This window comes from Lates calcarifer, linkage group LG1 (assembly GCF_001640805.2).
Source record: "Lates calcarifer isolate ASB-BC8 linkage group LG1, TLL_Latcal_v3, whole genome shotgun sequence".
Taxonomy (NCBI): Eukaryota; Metazoa; Chordata; class Actinopteri; family Centropomidae; genus Lates; species Lates calcarifer.
In genome coordinates this window covers 22,981,022-22,999,001 of record NC_066833.1, presented here as the reverse complement: position 1 = coordinate 22,999,001, position 17,980 = coordinate 22,981,022, and the positions used below count along the sequence as shown (strand labels likewise).

The following is a 17,980-nucleotide window of genomic DNA, read 5'->3' as shown; positions in this document are numbered from 1 at the left end:
GTCACATCAGATGTCACAAATTAACTTTCTGTGACGTGATAACAGACACCCAAACTTGTCTGTGGTCAAGTATGTGTGTCTGTACTTAGCCAAAGATCATTTGAAGAGAGGAAACTCCATCCTGTAACACCACTGTGCAATCACACATTTTTGTATTTACAACTCCAAAGCAATGGGATGTCTTCTCTCTTAAAGCTATCAACTTTTACTTGAATAAAGCATCTGAATACTTTTTCTAGTGAAAATGGATGGGTGAGCATTTTTGCTTCCCTGCATTAAAAGGTTTGTGTTCAGTAGCTGTCTGTCAAACCTCAGATGTCAGAGTGTCTTTTCCAAACTCAAGTCTCATCTGTGTTACCACCTGTGTTACCAATGATACCATGGCTTTGAGAAAAAGAAAATAAAGGTGATTAAATGTCAACTTTAACTGGTCACAGTGCAGAGAGCAAAACACATGTATGTCCATTTAATGCTTTTAGCAGGATTTATATCTAAGAGCTGTCACAGCTGGACTGTTGTGTGCCTGATGTTTTGAATTAGTTTGTCTCCATTCACTGATCCTGTCAAAAAAATAACAGCCCCTGGCAGGCAGGCAGACACATTCTATTCTATCATTTGCACAACTGTCAAACAAGCTGCTACCATATTGCACTACTGCCTCTGTTGTATATACAGTAGGTTTGGGTTACATATTTTGTATATTCTATTATATTTATATATTTTAGTTTTATACATTTTTATTTTTTCTTTTTATTCTATTCAATTTTTCTTCTTTTACCGAGAGAGAGAGAAAGAGAGAGAGAGAGACCTTTTTTTTCCATTTTTCTGTATGTCCTGCACATAGAGAAAATTGACAATAGAAACTTGAATCTTGAATCTGAATCTGAATCTATGATATTAGTTTTTGGTTTAATTTATTTATCACTTAGTCTATACAATAAGACTAATGCCAGGAAATGCCCATCCGAAGTTCTGAGAGTGCGAGGTGACTTCAAAATCCTGTTTTGTCAATTCAAAACCAAAAGATATCCAGTTAACAATGATATAAAACATAACAAAAGCATCACATTTGAGAATCTGGAACCTGAACGTCTTGTCTATGTGTCCCTGAATGGAAAAGTTTATTTTAGATAAACATTTATGGTCCCCAGAGGACGAATCCCTCTGACTAACACGAGGCCTTGACTTTTCCACTAGTGTCACAATGACGTTCAAATTTGTGGTTTTGAGTAAAACCTTTCAAAAACTATTGATTGGACATCATTTAATTTAGTCCAGACATTCATGATCTCTTCAGAATGAATTGCAATAACCTAATAATCCCCTGACTTTTCATCTGGTGGATTTATCAAATTGTTTCATTCTTCCAATACTAACACCTGTAGCCCAAAAAATGTGAGTGGTAGTGCTAATTAGCTACATGCTAACACATTAAACTAAGACATGAACATCATAAACATTACGCTTGCTTAGTATCAGCATGTTAGCACTGTCATTCCGTCATTGTCACTCTTGTCATTCTGATGTTACCATTTAGCTTAAAACACAGCTGCAGCCAATAAAAACAGTAAGACACCAGACTTTGAAATTATTACAACTGCTGTGTGGTTGGAAAATTGCTGCTCTCTGTGATCAAACCTGACAGCCAATAAATCAATGACCTACTTAGAGACTGGCAGAGCAGGAGGAACACATCACACTATCAGCACCTACACAGGTGAGTATCAGGTAATCATATCAACCACATTCTGCTTAGGGCTCCTGGATTCATATGAAATATTTCATCATTCAAATTAACTTCAAAATCTAACTTAGAATACTGCATCCTACAGATTCTTTTTATTTAAATTCAAAACTCTTCATATAGTTCAAACATGTTCAGTGATTGATTAATAAACCAAATGTTTCAGAGCTACCAATATTTAAACAAAGCAACCAAAAAAGATCTAAGATCATAGAGAAGATTATCATCAAGAGCAGGCTTGATGAGAAAAAAGACAAATATACAATATTAAAAGATCATGGAAAAAGTTTTAAGCTGCTAAATTATTAGTGATTAAATTGCCAAACGCTCTCTAGTTCTAGCTTGTGTCTGTTTCACATCCTTGTAAATTACATTTCTTTGGATTTCAGATTGTTGGTCAAACAAAACAAAACGTCTGAAGACGTCACATCAGACTCTGGGAAGTTGTGATGGGCCTTCATCTCCATTTCCTGACATTTTATACACCAAATGATTAATGGGTTAATTGTAAAAAATAATCAATAGATGAACTGTTACTAAACAAATAAATGTAGTAGAAGCCTCTCCATTTCTTTTGACTCTAACTCCCTCAGCTCTGTCTCTCACGCAAAAGGCTGGATGAGCCTCTGCAGACAGTGGCATATCTGAAAAACTCCACATGATCAGTAACAAAATGAGCTCAACAAAGCAAGAAGAGAAAACTAGGAGATAAAAGGAGGAAACAAAGCACTGAAAACATATGGAGTCACTGAATGGGGGAGAAAAAGATGGAGAGGAAGAGGAGCATGCAGCCAAATCTAAATGAGAACGTGTGAAACAGGAAACGAGTGTTTAGAATGAAGAACAGAGCAACTTCCTGTCCGAGAAAGAGAGGGAGATGGGGAGTGAGGGAGGGAAAGGTTTATTTTTAGATTACTCTTGTAAATGCAAAACAAACTGGAATGTCAGAAAACAGCAACACACGCACGCACACACACACACACACACAGTGTGCAGAGCGTGAGTCCTCTGCAGCTGTCTTAAACACACATCAGTGAACACATCAGAGCCAGTAATGAGCTGGTCATTTGTTTATCGTCCTCACCACAGTCAAGTTATTCTACACACAAAATCTGTGTGCTGTATACTGTAAACATTTTTTAGTGTCCTTCCTCACAGAGAACAGAAGGTGAGTTCACGTTCTACTTATTAAACGATTTAATGGTGAAAAAAACAGCATCAAAACATTTGGGCGTTGAACCTCAGAGTTTTTTTCAGTATCAGAAAAAATACAGCACGTCATGTAATACATAAAAGAACATATTGTACTGAAGGTAGAGTATTTGTGGCAAATATATCAGAAAAAAAAAACAAAAGACAAAATAAAATCAAAGCTCACAACATCAGTTTAATTATACTGTTGAAGATGCTGAGGCAAAACTCAATCACATATTGTCATTTTTTTTTTATTCAGCCGTGAGTAGAGCTGATAACTGATTATCAAAATAGGTGCTGATAATAATCAGCACCTATTTTGGAAGCTTTTGGTTTTTATTATTATTATTATTTTATTATTCAAATTTTTTCTAACAGTAAAATGCACAAATGTTGTAGGACAGCAAAAAAAAAGAATAGTATTATATATTTTAAATTGATTTTATTGCATGTGTTAAGATTATTTTGTCTAACCAACTATTAAAAAATGAGTAAAACAACTATTCAACAATCAGAATAGTTGTCGATTAATCTTCTGATGAAACTGATAAATCAACTAATCACTATGTAAGCAAGTGTAAATCTTTATTATGCACTGTTGTTGCAGTTAAGTATTTAAAATGTTAGGATTTTCTGCCTTTGTCTGTTTAATATCATTGTAAACTGAATGTCTGTGAGGAAGGATGACCCACTGACTGTGGCTATCCAGCCTGTCTGTGAGTTCACCTGTCGGCTCTGACAGAAACCAGACTCACAGCTCATATCTGTATGAATGAAGTCACACTGTTACAGTCGGATTCCTGCGGCCTGAGACGCTCCAGCTGCTCTGACACTTGAACCCGTCACTGTCACTGACAGATCACACTTAAACAACAGTGTGAAAGTGGGCCACGCAGCCTGTTTACATCATTGTTACGTCACTGTTACAGTACACTACGCTACACAAAGCCTTGACTTGTTCTTTTTATTCTTCTGGATTTACGAGCAGCATGGTCACCACAAATAGAGTTTAATGAATAACCCAAAATAACCCTTTAATCCAGCATGACATTGGTACAATATTGTCATTTTATTTGTGTATTTGTACCACAGCTAAAACCAATGCACAATTTTTGGTTGTACATCAGCTGCATTTAATTTTGGTGTAGCTAATTTTAACTTCTAGCTAAAATCATTGCAGTAAAAGGTTTCCCTCTGAATTTTAGTGGAGTGAAAGTATGAAGTAGAATTACATACTCCAACAAAGTACAAGTATCTCAAGACTGTACTTAGGTAGTATTTCGGCTGAGGCAACTGAATGTCTCCACTTTCACTTTACAGAAGAGCCCTACGGCTTGTTTGTCAACACACAACAACAGTTTACAGTTTATATAACACACACACACACACACACACACACACACTACTGGTGTGAAGTAAATACTGTGCTAAAGAACAATTTTGAGGTACTTGTACTTTACTTGAGTATTTAATTTGACTTCATACTTCTACTCCAATATAGTACTTTTTACTCTATTACATTTGTTTTAATGCTGTATAGTTACAAGTTACTTTGTAGTGATTCAGATTGTTAACACAAAATATACACAAATATAATCACAAAGACAAATTATGATCCTTTAATCACAAATAAAACTACCCAACAGTAACTGAGTAAATAACCTAAATTAGCCCAACCTTTACCAGCTACAACATAAGTTATATATAATTATAATTCAGTAATATAATATATATTATTCTCAAATGAGAATTCTGCACATGTAGATTTACCTTTGATACTTTAAGTATATCTTGAAATGAACACTTTTACTTTGAATGCAGGATCTTTACTTGTGATGTATCTCTACACTATGATGTTGCAACTTTTACTAAAGTAAAACATCTGAGTACTTCCTCCACCGCTGACACACACGCACGCAGAATAATCAAAATGCAAATACCTTCTGTATGAACATCATTCTTACTCTTCGGTTCTGATTCCTCGCATTAAAGACACGAACACCGTTTTCAAAATCATCATGTGACATAAAACTTTTCTCTCTAACGCAGACTGACTTGTTTATCCAGTTTAGTTGTTCCTGCTCTATTAGTCTCTCGCGGCAGCACTGACAGCACAGTCGTAGTAAAACTCTTACAACTCCAAACACCAGCGGTAACTATCACCTGCACGGCGAGACAACAAGCAGTGTTATTATCAGCGGTCACCGCGACTCACCGTCATGTTTCTCCGCTGTTTGTTTCTCAGCTCCCAAACTGTCTCACTCGTCCAAACTTTTTTTCTAAAAACACTCCAACATTCCTGCTTCCGCTTCCTGAAACCAGCAGCGGCAGCAGCGGCGGCGGCAGCGGCGGCGTGGAAGGAGAGGAGGCGGAGGGGAGGCGTGTCTTCAGCGGCCTGCAGCGGAGAAACACCGACACCTGCCGGACTGAGGCGACGCTCACAGTGCAGTCAGGACACAGTGACACATTCAAGCATCCTGATCTTCTCAATACAATATAATGTTCTGCTGTTCCTGCCATTCTTCTGGATGGCACTTTGACGCGTACCACCCACCAAAAAAAGGCTTTGACCTGGCCTCCAAACATCCAGCATCCGTGGGATGCATCGGAACAAGTCAGATCCATGGGGTCCCCCAACCCACAGGACACCCCTAGAGGTCAGTGCCCAGAAGGGCCACAGCTGTTTTGGCATCATGAGGGGGGGGGGGTGTACACAGTATTACACAGGCCCCACAGATGCTGGATCAGATTGAGGTCTGGGGAGTTTGGAGGCCAGGTCAACACCTTGGGCTCTTTGTTGTGTTCCTCAAACCATTTCTGTGCAGTTTTTGTGGTGTGGTGGGAGCATTGTCCTGCCAGGTGAGGCCCCTGCCATTGGGGAGTGTTGTTGCCATGAGGGTGTATGCTTTGTCTACAACATTTAGGTGGTTGGCACATGTCAAAGTAACATCCAGATGAATGTCAGGACCCAAGGTTTCGCAGCAGAACACTGTATTGTACTAGGATGATCAATGTTATTCACTTCACCTGGAAGTGGTTTTTAGATTTTGGCTGATCAGTGTACATCCACTGTCTGAACTGACATGTCACACTGGAGATTTTCTTGGAGATGTTTCTTTGTTTCAGTTCATCCACAAAGTCTGGTGCTGTAATAACAAAATGGACTTTGACTATCAAACAGCAATCGTCCATCATCCACCAGCCAGGGGCTCTGATTGGCTGATCTAAACGAAATAACTTTTACTGTGTCGCAAAAAGAAGTAAGAAACAAATAAGAAAAGGTTGCACAGGTTGGAAAAGGCTCTTTTTCTTTTTATGTTTGTCACAGTTATTTTTCTCTCAGTCTTTGACTAAGGAGTGACTGAGAGAAATGGTCACATGGAGGAAGTTCTTATAACCCCTTATTTTCTCTCTCTCTCTCTCTCTCTCTCTCTCTCTCTCTCTCTCTCTCTCTCTCTTTCTCTCCCATTTCTGGGTTTTTCCATCTGTAGTTTTATTGTTAGTGAAGATTCATCTGATTTATTATGAAGCGTGCCAAAAGCTGTGAGATAAACATCTTTTAACTAAATTTGGAGCAGAGTGAGACATCAGCAGGTGCTGAGTTAGTCACAGAAATTGTGAGCACAGTGAGACATCACTACAAAGATAAATAGCTTCAATAAATATACAGTATGAAGATGAAATTGACAGGTGGTTCTTATGAAATTTGCATAAGACCAACTAGAAATGACTGAATTAATAAATAATCAGTATCACTTGAACAGACTGATTTTATTTTAGTTTGCTTTGTAATTGTTGCAATTTTTTATTTCATTCTTTCAGAGATGCAAGATCAATAATGTGACTGAATTTATTAACTACCAAATCCTCAGAGTTTATATTCACATAAAAGACCTGCTTAGGCCAGCTTAAGGTGTTTGCTGGTTTTAGCTGGTCTTAGCTAGTGTTAGGCTAGTTTAGCTGGTTTAACAGGCTGGAGAAGCTGGTCAGGCTGGTCTTGCTGTTTCCTTAGAATAGCTGGCCTGGCTGGTCACCAAACTGGTCTTGCTTGAGTCTGCTGGTCAAGCTGACTGGCCAAGTGGCTGCGTGGACTGACCAGCAAAGCCCAGCTGGTCAAACCGGTTAAGATGGTTGGAAGGCCAGTCAGTTAGACTGACCAAGCTGTTATATATATATACATATATATACAGTGTCCCTCTAACACATACACACTATTCTTCATTTTCTGATGCTACATCAGGGACAATATGTGGTTCAGTATCTTGCCCAAGAATACCGGGAACTGGAGGAGCCGGGAGGTCGCAGGAACAGCAGAACTTGACCCTCTACTGGCAGTGTGATGTTCAAAAACCGTTTAATCATATCCCAGACCAGGCCAAAGGCAGAGAGGTGAGGGACCTTCACAACCACATGAGCAACGCTGTGAAAAAACAGAGCTGCTTAACTTAACAGCTTAATCTCTGCCTCATTCATTTCTTACCAATGTGTTGAACACAGTAAATAAAACAATAAATACAAGTTTTTACCATCCTTTGTTTCACAGTGTGGGAGGTGGAGCTCGCAGACAGCACCCTCAGGACACTGGATATTGAACAGAGGCCCTGCAGGTGTCTTGCCAGCTGACTAGAGGAGGCTCACGTCCCATTGGACGGTCCTGTAGAGCAGCTCCACCTCCTGATCCACAACAAACACCAGTCCTGTCGAAGTACACTGGAACCCACCTGGACTAGGACACCTGAACCTGCAGGACACAGATGACTGAGTGACCACAACAAACCTGTTAAACCCTGAGATGAAAATGTTTTAGCTTGGGCTAAAAACTGTGCTGATCAGACTTCACGAGTCCAGAGGGACCAGAGAACAAAGGAGAGAAAGTGTAGGCAAACAACAGAAACAACTGGAGTTTCCGCTTAGTTTTGAAATCACATACCAAAGCCACCACCCAGTAGTCAGTGCATGTAACATCTGTATTGTTGCTGCAGTGGCTTTTTAAGTGAGCACACATAAACATCAGTGATGCTATTTGTGCTCAGTCAAGACTATTAGGCATAAATATTGGTTGAACATCTTAGTGTGTGTGTGTGTGTGTCTTTGCTGTGCCTGTGGAGGCTCTTGTGAGCAGCCTGGAGATGCAGAGTAGTAGAAGGGAAAGCATCAATTATCTGTGAGCTATACTGCTTATTCTCTGAGGGCCGCAGCTGGTTGTAACCAGTTGACTTTGAGGGAGAGGCTGGCAGCAGACCTGGAGAGACAGGTAAAGTCCCTCTTCCACCATGAGACTGGACATCATGCTCTGTATTCACCTGACAAATCATGATGCTGGACCTGACGGTTCTTGGGAAGATTGTTTGGACCAGGCCTTTGAAAGGCTGGTCAGTGTCGTTATTGGACTGTGCATGTATATGCAAATACAAAGTCCAAATCAAGAAAAGACAAGCTGATCCAGCTGTGCTGTCATCATCAGATGTCGCTTCAGATGAGGGTTCAAGAGGAAAGGACTCAGGACTTTCCTTGATTCCTCTCTCCTCATGTCTTTCTCTACATCTCTCCTTGTGTCTTCAGTGAGACGGACTAAGATGCAAGGAAAACACAGAGGTGAGGGAAACAGGAGGGATCCACAGAGTATCTTAAAGCATATAATACACACACAAACACAACATCACTATACAACCTTAAGGTCATAACAATAGCACACTGAGCATCAAAGGAGAGAGGGGGCCATCCATGAGAATATCTGAGCACACCAGGAGACTGCTGTGGCTCAGAAGAGGAAAGCTGTGTTGGAAGAAGGAGGAACTTTACCTAAAACAGTGTGAAGTGATTTTATTAAAGGAGTACCTGTATGAGACTTGTGCAGATTCAGTTTGCTGTTCAGGTGTGAAGCTTGATGGGGGCTGGGATTCAAAAAGAAACAACATCAGTTAGTTTACTAGAAATAACCAACTAGTGTTCTGCAAAGCAAACAAATATTCTCAGACAGTCAAGACTTAACTGAGGCTCAGAGAGAACATGAAGTCTGAGAGGACTGATAGTGTGACACAAGTATAATATGTCACTGTAATTATTTACAGAAAAGATGTGAGTGGTTTGACGGTAGGTGATGCCACAGAATGTAAAGGTGAACAGTAACAAATAGAAATGGTTTTTATTAAGGTCACAAACAAAACTGGCTCAGCAGCATGAAGAAAGCCACAAATCAGGTGGATATTTTCCAAAGTTGCAGAGCAGCAAGCAGACAGTTCAGTACCAAATTCCCTGGAGTTTCCCTGCTCAGCTGTGGTAGAGGGAGAAGCCCAAGGAGGAAATTTCCTGCTGAGAAAACTGTAACTTTGGAAGAAATACTACTGTAGTCAGACAGGAATCCAGTTGTCCAACTGAAAGCCAGATGATTGATCATTCAGGTGATTGATCAGGCATCATGACATCAAACTGACAGAAATTAAGGACAAAAATTGGGCTGAATTGGTCCAATTCCTGAATAAAATGTTATTTTTAAATGCTAAAACTGTTCAGAAACTCTATTACAAAATGAAAATATTTGTTCTTCATTGCCTGCTGTGTGTTAAGCCATTAAATCTGTCTGGAATATCAGGGTACAACATTTTTTCTCTCACCTTCATCAGCTCTGTGTTGTCTTCAGAGACATCCGGCTTCCTGTCTGCTGTAGTTGGGTACAGTTTGACAACAGAGTCACCTGATGGGCAGAGAAGATGTACAGCAGATGTCAGAAATCAGTGGTTCCTCCTCATCAGATCAGAGTCAGAGATGAAGTCAGAGCATGTCCAACAGAGGCAGCTCAAAGCTTTCTCTCATCACACTGAAGATCCTGTACAATATTCTTTTTACTCTTTTTTTACTCTCTGGAAAATCAGAGCATGTGGAGTCAGCCAAAGAGGAAAAACATCAGCACTGATGGAGTCAATGAGGAAAGGAGTGAATCATGACAAGTCACAGAATCTAAAGTCAAACAGCTGCTGATAAATTACAATATGATACTTCTGCACTGAGAAAGTTTTTTCCAATGCCAGCGACACCATTTGTCAGAATAACTCTAACGTGTCTCTGTTGGTCAGGTAAAGCTTTGAAGATGTCCTGACACTTGATTGGAGTGTCATGCAGGGTCTTCATCTTGGAAGTTGTGTCAAGCTGCCTCACCTCATGTTGGGTATTAACCTCTTCACTCCGTCCCTCTGTGATGTAGAGCTCAGTGTAGATCTTGTTGAGGAGGGTTCTACTTCCTGTTTCATCAGTTCCTTCAGTCACACGTTCACATCTCCTCCTCAGGCTGATCTTATGTTCATCTAAAACCTCCTGCAGATCTGCTGAGCAAAGTCAGACTTAAAAAAGAGAATCTGAGAATCTATGATTATTTACATCAACTACATGAAAACTGAAGACAAGCAAAGACAAAAGCTTCTTAATTTTGTGGTGTTTATAATAATCTTAAATGTCAGTGCTTTGTGATATACGAAACGAGTCTGTATAAAACAACAACAAGTCTTGTTTTCAGAAATGATGATTAGCAGACAGATGTTCAGTCTTACTTTGTACAGTGCTGGTCGGACTGATTGTCTGCAGTAGAGATCTTGTTCTGGATCTTTTGCCACACTGGGGACAGGAGGAGTCTCCTGATGAACCAGACTGGTCCCAGTATGAGGTGATGCACTGCCTGCAGAAGCAGTGTCCACAGCTGGTAGAGACTGGATCCTTCAGGAGGTCCTGACACAGAGTACAGCAGGACAGCTGCTCCTCCACAGAAGACTCCTCTTTCTCCCTCTGTGGACATGAACATATTGCTCTTAAAATAAAAAAAAAAAAACTTGTCACAGATTATTTTAACACAAAGATTTTAACAACATTGCCTAGATAATCAAACAGCAGGTCACTACTGACTGATTGTTGAACCCTTCACCAGAACAGCAACTGATCATAGTTTGGCTGAACATGTCAGACCTGTGAAGCTCTGAATCTCTCTAGATGGTGAAGGAGAATTACTTGCCATTTAAGTAGGTGTTTGGTCATCATTGTCACTGACTGAATCTAGACTGAAGTAGCTTTTATCAGTGGCTTTGCTGCCACTGACTAAATAACTTCCTCACCAAAAAAAAAAAAAAAAAAAAAAAAAAAAAGTTAAAAAGCTGAGAATCTCCGGTGTCTCAAATGATGAGGAATTCAAACAGACAACAGGTCTGAAAATGCTCTGTGGCCGAATAACTGTGTTACATGAGTGAGTGGTGAAGAATTTGTCCAATTGTGGGTCAAGTTCTGGAGCCTCTGGCCTCAGTGTTCATCCAGTGAAAGTAAAGTTGTTTCATGGTTTTACATGTCCCTGGAGTATCTTTTAAGTTAAATATCTCTTGGCCTAATGCTCACTTGAAGTGAACCTGGGAAGTTGCTCTTGAAGATGAAAAACTTATCACAGTGAAGAAGAGAAATGTTCCTCAGGCACTCAGAACAAGATAAGATGCATTAAAGCCTTTTTAGTCAGGCATACTGATTAAAACTCCAACCAGGTTTGACCTAACCGGGTCTTCATCAGGGAGGAGCCAGAAAAACACATTGTTTACACCTGCTACTCATCCCAAACTTACTCACACCCAGTCTGAAACAATGCCTTACTCTGTGTCTGAGGGTCCAGGTTCATTACTGAAGTCTGGAGGTTCAGACGGACAGCTGGATCCTGGAGACTCTGCTCCGTCCTCTCCTTCCTCAACACAATCACTCATCTTCTGGACTTCAGTCAGTCTGAAAAGTAAATCATTAGCACTGACTGTGAGCTCAGAAAAAATAGGAAGATAAATTAGTCTGTTCAAGAGTCATAACCCAATACTGGCAAAACAACAAGTAACAAACACACACAGAGACTATATTGTATAAGTTTACACTCCTCATAAATCAACAGGCCCTTATTTCCTTATTTTTAAAGTCCACACAGAGACGAAGTGAAAGAGTTGGACAGCACTCACCTCGTTTTCCTCCACCTGCTGTTGACTGTAAAACAGCCTGATCTGACTGAAACTTTAGCTTCAGTGTTCCCTCCCTGTATTAATGCATTAATGCATTACCTGGGCAGAGCTGCTCCTCCCCTCTCCCTTTGCTATAAATAACATGACTGCATTTGAGGAAGTGCGTGCACAACACACATCAGCTTCTTAAAGACATGACAATCCTGAATACCACAAATATGAATATGTCCTTGAACATGAGAGAACAGTTTTTTAACAAGTGCATTGAATCAAAAACATCAAGAACTCCCACAAACTGTCAATCACTTTCACTTAATTTGTTTACAAATGAATATCATATAAAAAACATGTTCCTGTTGGTCTTTAGCTCTGCTGCACAAAGATATCGTTCTCTGTAGTTTACAGTAAACACAATCCTCTGCTGACAAATAGAAAGTGAAGAAAAACACTGAAAATATGAAAATAAACTGCTGATTATGTGCCCCCAAAATAAGAAAAGAATGCTGCAGTGACAAAGGACTGGTCCTCACATCGACAAGATTTCAAAACAGGTGAACAGCTCACTAAAGGACAAAAACTCTGGAAATCACTAAGACAGATGGGATCAATGAGTCTGTATAGAGGTTAGACTGTGGAGATTTACATTAGATGACAAGTTAGGTGAGTTGTTAGCATCAGGATTTGCGAATTTTCTACAATCTGATACAAAATATTAGCAGATTATTCAGTTATATAAAGAAAAAACAATGTATATAAAAACATAATCTGACAGTCTTTAAACAACAGCACTTCCTACTGTCCAAAACACTACAACAGAGTCAGATGTATTATCAAGGGTAGCAGTTCTAATGTTTGGGTTTTTATTAGTAAAACCTGAAGAGTGACCAGGAGACTAACAGCTGCCAGATAAATATACACTAGTGAAAAGCCCAGTACTTCCAATGTAGTGGGGTAGAAATGTAAAATGGCATAAAATGAAAATACTCGTGCAAAGTACCAGTACCTAAGGGCAGCACTTGAAAACATGTACACCACTATAGATTTAAGTGTAGGTGACATCAGTTCTAATGGACAGAATGAATAAGTGGTTACGTTTGGACAGGTAGTGGTAGCAGCAGCAGTAAGGAGCAGTATTGCTAACACTGAAAGGAAAAAATAAGTAACTTTAAAGTTACAAACTGGCCTAAGGAAACAGTTTGCTACATAAGCATACCAACATAAGTTATGTTTCCTCTGTGGTCACTGCACACATGAGCATTAGTCAAATCCAGATAAAGTCTGGAAGCCATTTCGATCACCTGTTCCTTACTGTTATTGATGATCTGCTGAGAGCACTGAGCGCTGTTCTGTATGACTGTAATGTTGTTATGTTAAGTATTAACTTCATTCTAACAATAATTTCAGCTGCAGGCCCAGTTTGAAAGCTGAACCTGACAAGTCACAATGAAATATAAAAGCTTTCTATGAAGTGGTCTGTAATAACCTTAACACTTGTGTGCTTTTGATGGCATGACAAGCCCAAAATGTCAGATGAGAAAAAGGTTTGTTTTGGTGATGGTATTCTCATTGTCACCACCAGAGGGGGGCATGAGACCAATTTAATGCAGTGGGCTCTGCAATTAAAGTCTGCTTCATTATTCTCCACCACACAAATGAGAATTTAACAAAACAAAACAAAACAACAACAACAAAAAAAAAAAAAACACTTATTACATTTATACCACTATCATTACATCATTTAAAGAAAGCACATGCAGATATATACTTTAATAGTTAATTTTCTATCCGACCACATTCACAGTACAACTCCTTCATTGTGAAGTGTCAAGCTACTGCGATGTGGAGCCATAGAAAACAGCAAAATAAAAATAAAATACAGTGCAAAAAATATGACGCAAACTAAATCACCCAGTGAATGAGTATGAAAGGAATGAGTCGGCACTGATACTGAGTATTCTGAGAATTTGAAAGAAAGAAAGAAAGAAAGAAAGAAAGAAAGAAAGAAAGAAAACGTGTTTGTTATTTTATACATTTTTAGCCTGTGGACACCCATAACTGGAGGTTGCTGTATAGATAATGAATGACTATATAGTAAAACACAACTGTAATAAATGAACAATAATCAAGTATGTCTACATAGGAGAAGTTCTAATTATTGACAAATACTGTACATTAATAAACACTTACTGTATATCTGCTTACTTACGTTGCAGTGTATTGTGAACCATTTATTAAATGTGTGTGTGTGTGTGTGTGTGTGTGTGTGGTGCGTGGTGCGTGCGTGTGTGTGTGTGTGTTGGGTTTTCATTGGCTGCTTCATGTTTCATATGAATAGGGTAATCTGACCTTCTCCACACACACAGCCTGCAGTACAGAATAATAATTCTTATTCAGCAGCGAACTGCTTTGCTGTTCTCAAACTCCTCAAACTCATTCTTGTTTCTGTTTTTGTAACATTTGTAAAATCATACAATTTCTGAATATGTTAATCAATCAAACTCACAGCTGCTTCACCTAAAGCCATTCTGTCCATGCTGTCTTGTGAAAAAGCTGTTATTGGCAGCATTACATTTAATTCATAGTACAGCAACTGCATTTGACATATGAAGACATTATTAAAAAAAATGTATTTACTTCATCAAAATAACAATGACATTGGTTCATCACACAGTGTTAAACCTTAAAACTGCTGTACTTTGTAAAGTTTGTAAAGCATGTTAAAATAAACCTCTTCAATATATATAGTCTATTAAAAAGCATCCAAAATATCCACTGTACACTACAAAACATTGTACATGAGATAACAAACATGCAGTTCTGTAAATCTTAAATCTGAACATTTTAAAACTGGTATATTAGCATTGAAATTCCAATCCAACATCAAAGCTGCAATTAAAAAAAAAAATACAGTGAGTCTTTCATGCAGCTATTTATTGTAAAAATCTCTAAAAACCCAGTGTTCACCAGCTGTTCAGCACAGCAGACAGACACAGTTAAAATGTTAAATTGTGACCTGTTATGTGTCTGTATGAATGTCTTTATTCTAGAAACTGTAAAGAACTTGTAACAGAAAAAAAATGCTTTATTTAAAAAAAAAAAGTTTATTTCCTTCAAATGTCATACACTAATTAATCTTGACCTGAGCAGCAGAAAAATTGATTTTGCGTTAACCATTAGCTGTCAGAGGATCCACACTGATGGACAGACACACAGGTCCTCCAGCGTTGCCTGGTTACCTCCCAGCAACCGGGTTATCGTCACCACAGCAACCTCTTCACCGGAGAACAGCCTGGTCCAAAGTCCAAAGCTTCTTTCCTGTCAAACAGAGCTGATGCAGCCGGCCATAGTGCAGTCACAGCAAGGACCACCTGGGCAACTGTATTATTTTACTGTGTAGTGATAAAACTAGAATATAAACAAGCAGTATTACCTGAATGAGAGATTAGTCCAACCCCCTCTCTTAAGTCAGCTGGATATCAGAGAACCTCATGATGAGTTCAATTGGATTGAACTCTGCACAAAGAGAAGGAGGTGAGACAACTTACCACCGGAAGTGAATGTGTGTCAACCTGTTCCACGAAGACATGAGTGAGAAGGGATTTTTGGTCTGACTGCACCATCAGACGGAATCCAAATGTCCAGACTTAACCACACTGGCAGAGCTTATGAGCAGACCATGAGGACTGTCCATTGATTCCTCAAGCCTGTTTTCTGTGGACTTCCTGTGGCAGACACCTTGCTAGATAAATAAATAAATATAGTAGGTGGAGGAGGTACCATATTTATTTTGCTTGACATCTGCTTTTTTAATATATTTAGGTTTGATGTTGCACAGAAAGAATATGAGGGATGATTGATAAGATTGTGGCCTAAGGTAGAATGAGATCATTATACAGCTCTTGTTGCATGCACACGTCTTTGTGCAGTTATCTGCTGAATGTCGATTTGAACTACTACCTCTTCCCCAAGACGAAGGAGGAGCTCAGCGGTTGCCATTTTAACAGTGATGATGACATCATTGCTGCTGTGACCATTTTCTCAGACAGAGCTGACTTTCAGTTTTCAGTGACCTGATAAGAGTTGAACTGCGTGTGCACGTAACAAGAGCGCTTAACTCATCTACTTCTACCTTCAGGACACAAACTGATCAATCATTAGCACATGGTAGGTCAGAAAACAAAACATTAATAATAATTAATAACAATAATCCAGTCTGGATGACACAATGCCGTCAAATATAAAGAGCGAAAAGCAGAGACAAAAACAGAACTCCATAGTACTCAACATTTAACATCAGGAAAAATAGAGAGCAGATGCAAATGCAGTTTCAATGGAATGACACTGAAAACTCTTTCCAGTACGTTTGGAAAAGAATGGAAGGATAAAGAATCATTGATAATTATCAAGATACCCCAAATCAAAAAAGTTTAACCACAGTTATAAGAAAGCTAGTGGAGCAATGCTAGTTGTAAGTGATAAATTAATACTTAGGATTGTATATCCTGAAACTGGAGGATGATGGAGACAGTCTTGCTGCTATGGTCCTAGCTATCAGGCTGACAGTCTAACGGATTTTCCTAGCTCAAGCTGGTGGACACCAGTAAAGCTAGCAGGTTATCCGGTCACCTTTGACCTGCCGAAAGCTAAGTCCCCAGTGTCAAACCTGACTTGACCCTGTCCGTGTTTCCCGATGAAATAACAGCACCTATTCCAGTAGCATGGAGGCCATTTGCTTTCAGCAGGTCAGGGCAACCCCAGAAACAAGGCCGGTGATCAACAATACCAAATCCCTACTCACTGCAGAGGTGAGCTAGCCCAAGACAAGTAAGCCTACTGTACTTCTCCCCATTACCCCGCGGGGAGCAAGGGAACCAGAGACGATTGATCGATGCAGATACATCTTTGTAGTAAACTCAAACTAGGCTTTCATTTATGACCTCAGACTGCTTCATGCTCACATTATTGGTGCTGACATGGATAACAACATTGCTAAATCAAGTGTTGGGGTGTGCCTGGTAGTGATGCACAAGTCAACCCATCAGCTGCCCAAACCACCCAACCAGGTTGGAGTAAGCTTACTAGAAAATATCAAGGGTTCAAGAGGGCTGGGTCAAAAAGTAACAAAGCAGCACTCTTAGTTATAAACAACTTACAGAGACAATTCAGACTCTCTGAATTGCATGCACTGATCATTAGTGCCTGGGTTCCCTGTTTTTGCCCAGGTGTTGGCAGCACCCTGAGATTAGCCTCTGTATCATTGATGCTGATGCTGCCTCTGATGTTGTGGGTGATGGAGTCCCCTACTTCTGGTATGCATCGGCGGAGTTAGGTGAAGGTAGGCACATAGGCCAGCAGACGACAAACAGCAGACAGCAGTTGTCAGTCTCAAGGAAAATCACAAAGTGCATCACACAGGAAGCAGCATCACAAGCATCCTAAACTGTGTGAAACTAAGCTAAAACACACATTAAGTATTACACATAAGTTGTATCATATTTTCAGCCGCTCAACAGAACTGCAACTGCAGTGTGCACGCGCACACACACACAGGAGATCAGGCACATCATGTTCCTCTCTCTGTGGGATCCTCCATGTCTTCGGGTCTTGGGATGGGGCCCCAGTGAGTTGGCACACTGATTTCATTGTGACACAGGTAACATTCTCATCATTATTTCCTCCTCCTCTTCAGCAACAGTAACGATTAGCTTGTACATGTGTGCAGTATTCTCTAAATATTATACAATTATCACATGTAACACACACATACAAGGCTATGTTTGAGATTGCGCATGCGTGGAGTATGTGGCGACAGATGGTCAACTTTCCTCACAAAGAGATAGAGAGAGAGAGAGAGAGAGAGAGAGGAGGAGAGAGAGAGAGAGACTTTGGCTCATACAAATGGAAGATTTGTCACGTGATCCCCGGGGCCGTTTTAATGACGTACCACCATATGGCGCGTGCCGGGAGGGCGGGGCCACGATATGCTAATTACCCCCCTGCCCCACTCCCCTCCTGTGTGTGTGTGTGTGTGTGTGTGTGTGTGTGTGTGGTACTGGGTATAAGAGCAGCAGCATCC

General features: G+C 39.9%; 1 protein-coding gene and 1 long non-coding RNA gene across 3 annotated transcripts in view; both read right to left on the bottom strand.

The window, feature by feature from the left end:
- The window catches only part of itprid2 (ITPR interacting domain containing 2), a 35,751-nt gene extending 30,641 nt beyond the window's left edge, over positions 1–5,110 (bottom strand). Inside the window, 1 exon segment of the mRNA XM_051072475.1 lies at positions 4,879–5,110. The gene's annotated coding sequence lies outside the window, so the exon portion shown is untranslated.
- A 1,261-nt stretch (positions 5,111–6,371) lies between these two features.
- On the bottom strand, positions 6,372–11,957 carry LOC108901197 (uncharacterized). Of its 2 annotated transcripts, none has more exons than XR_001963848.2 (8): positions 11,905–11,957; positions 11,558–11,683; positions 10,483–10,714; positions 10,094–10,257; positions 9,553–9,632; positions 8,777–8,832; positions 7,465–8,509; positions 6,372–7,358 (listed from the first exon to the last, which is right to left on the bottom strand). It is a non-coding gene; the product is annotated as an uncharacterized LOC108901197 (long non-coding RNA). The 2 variants fall into 2 exon arrangements; XR_007813308.1 differs by having other exon boundaries at positions 7,465–7,679.
- Positions 11,958–17,980: the final 6,023 nt, after the last annotated feature.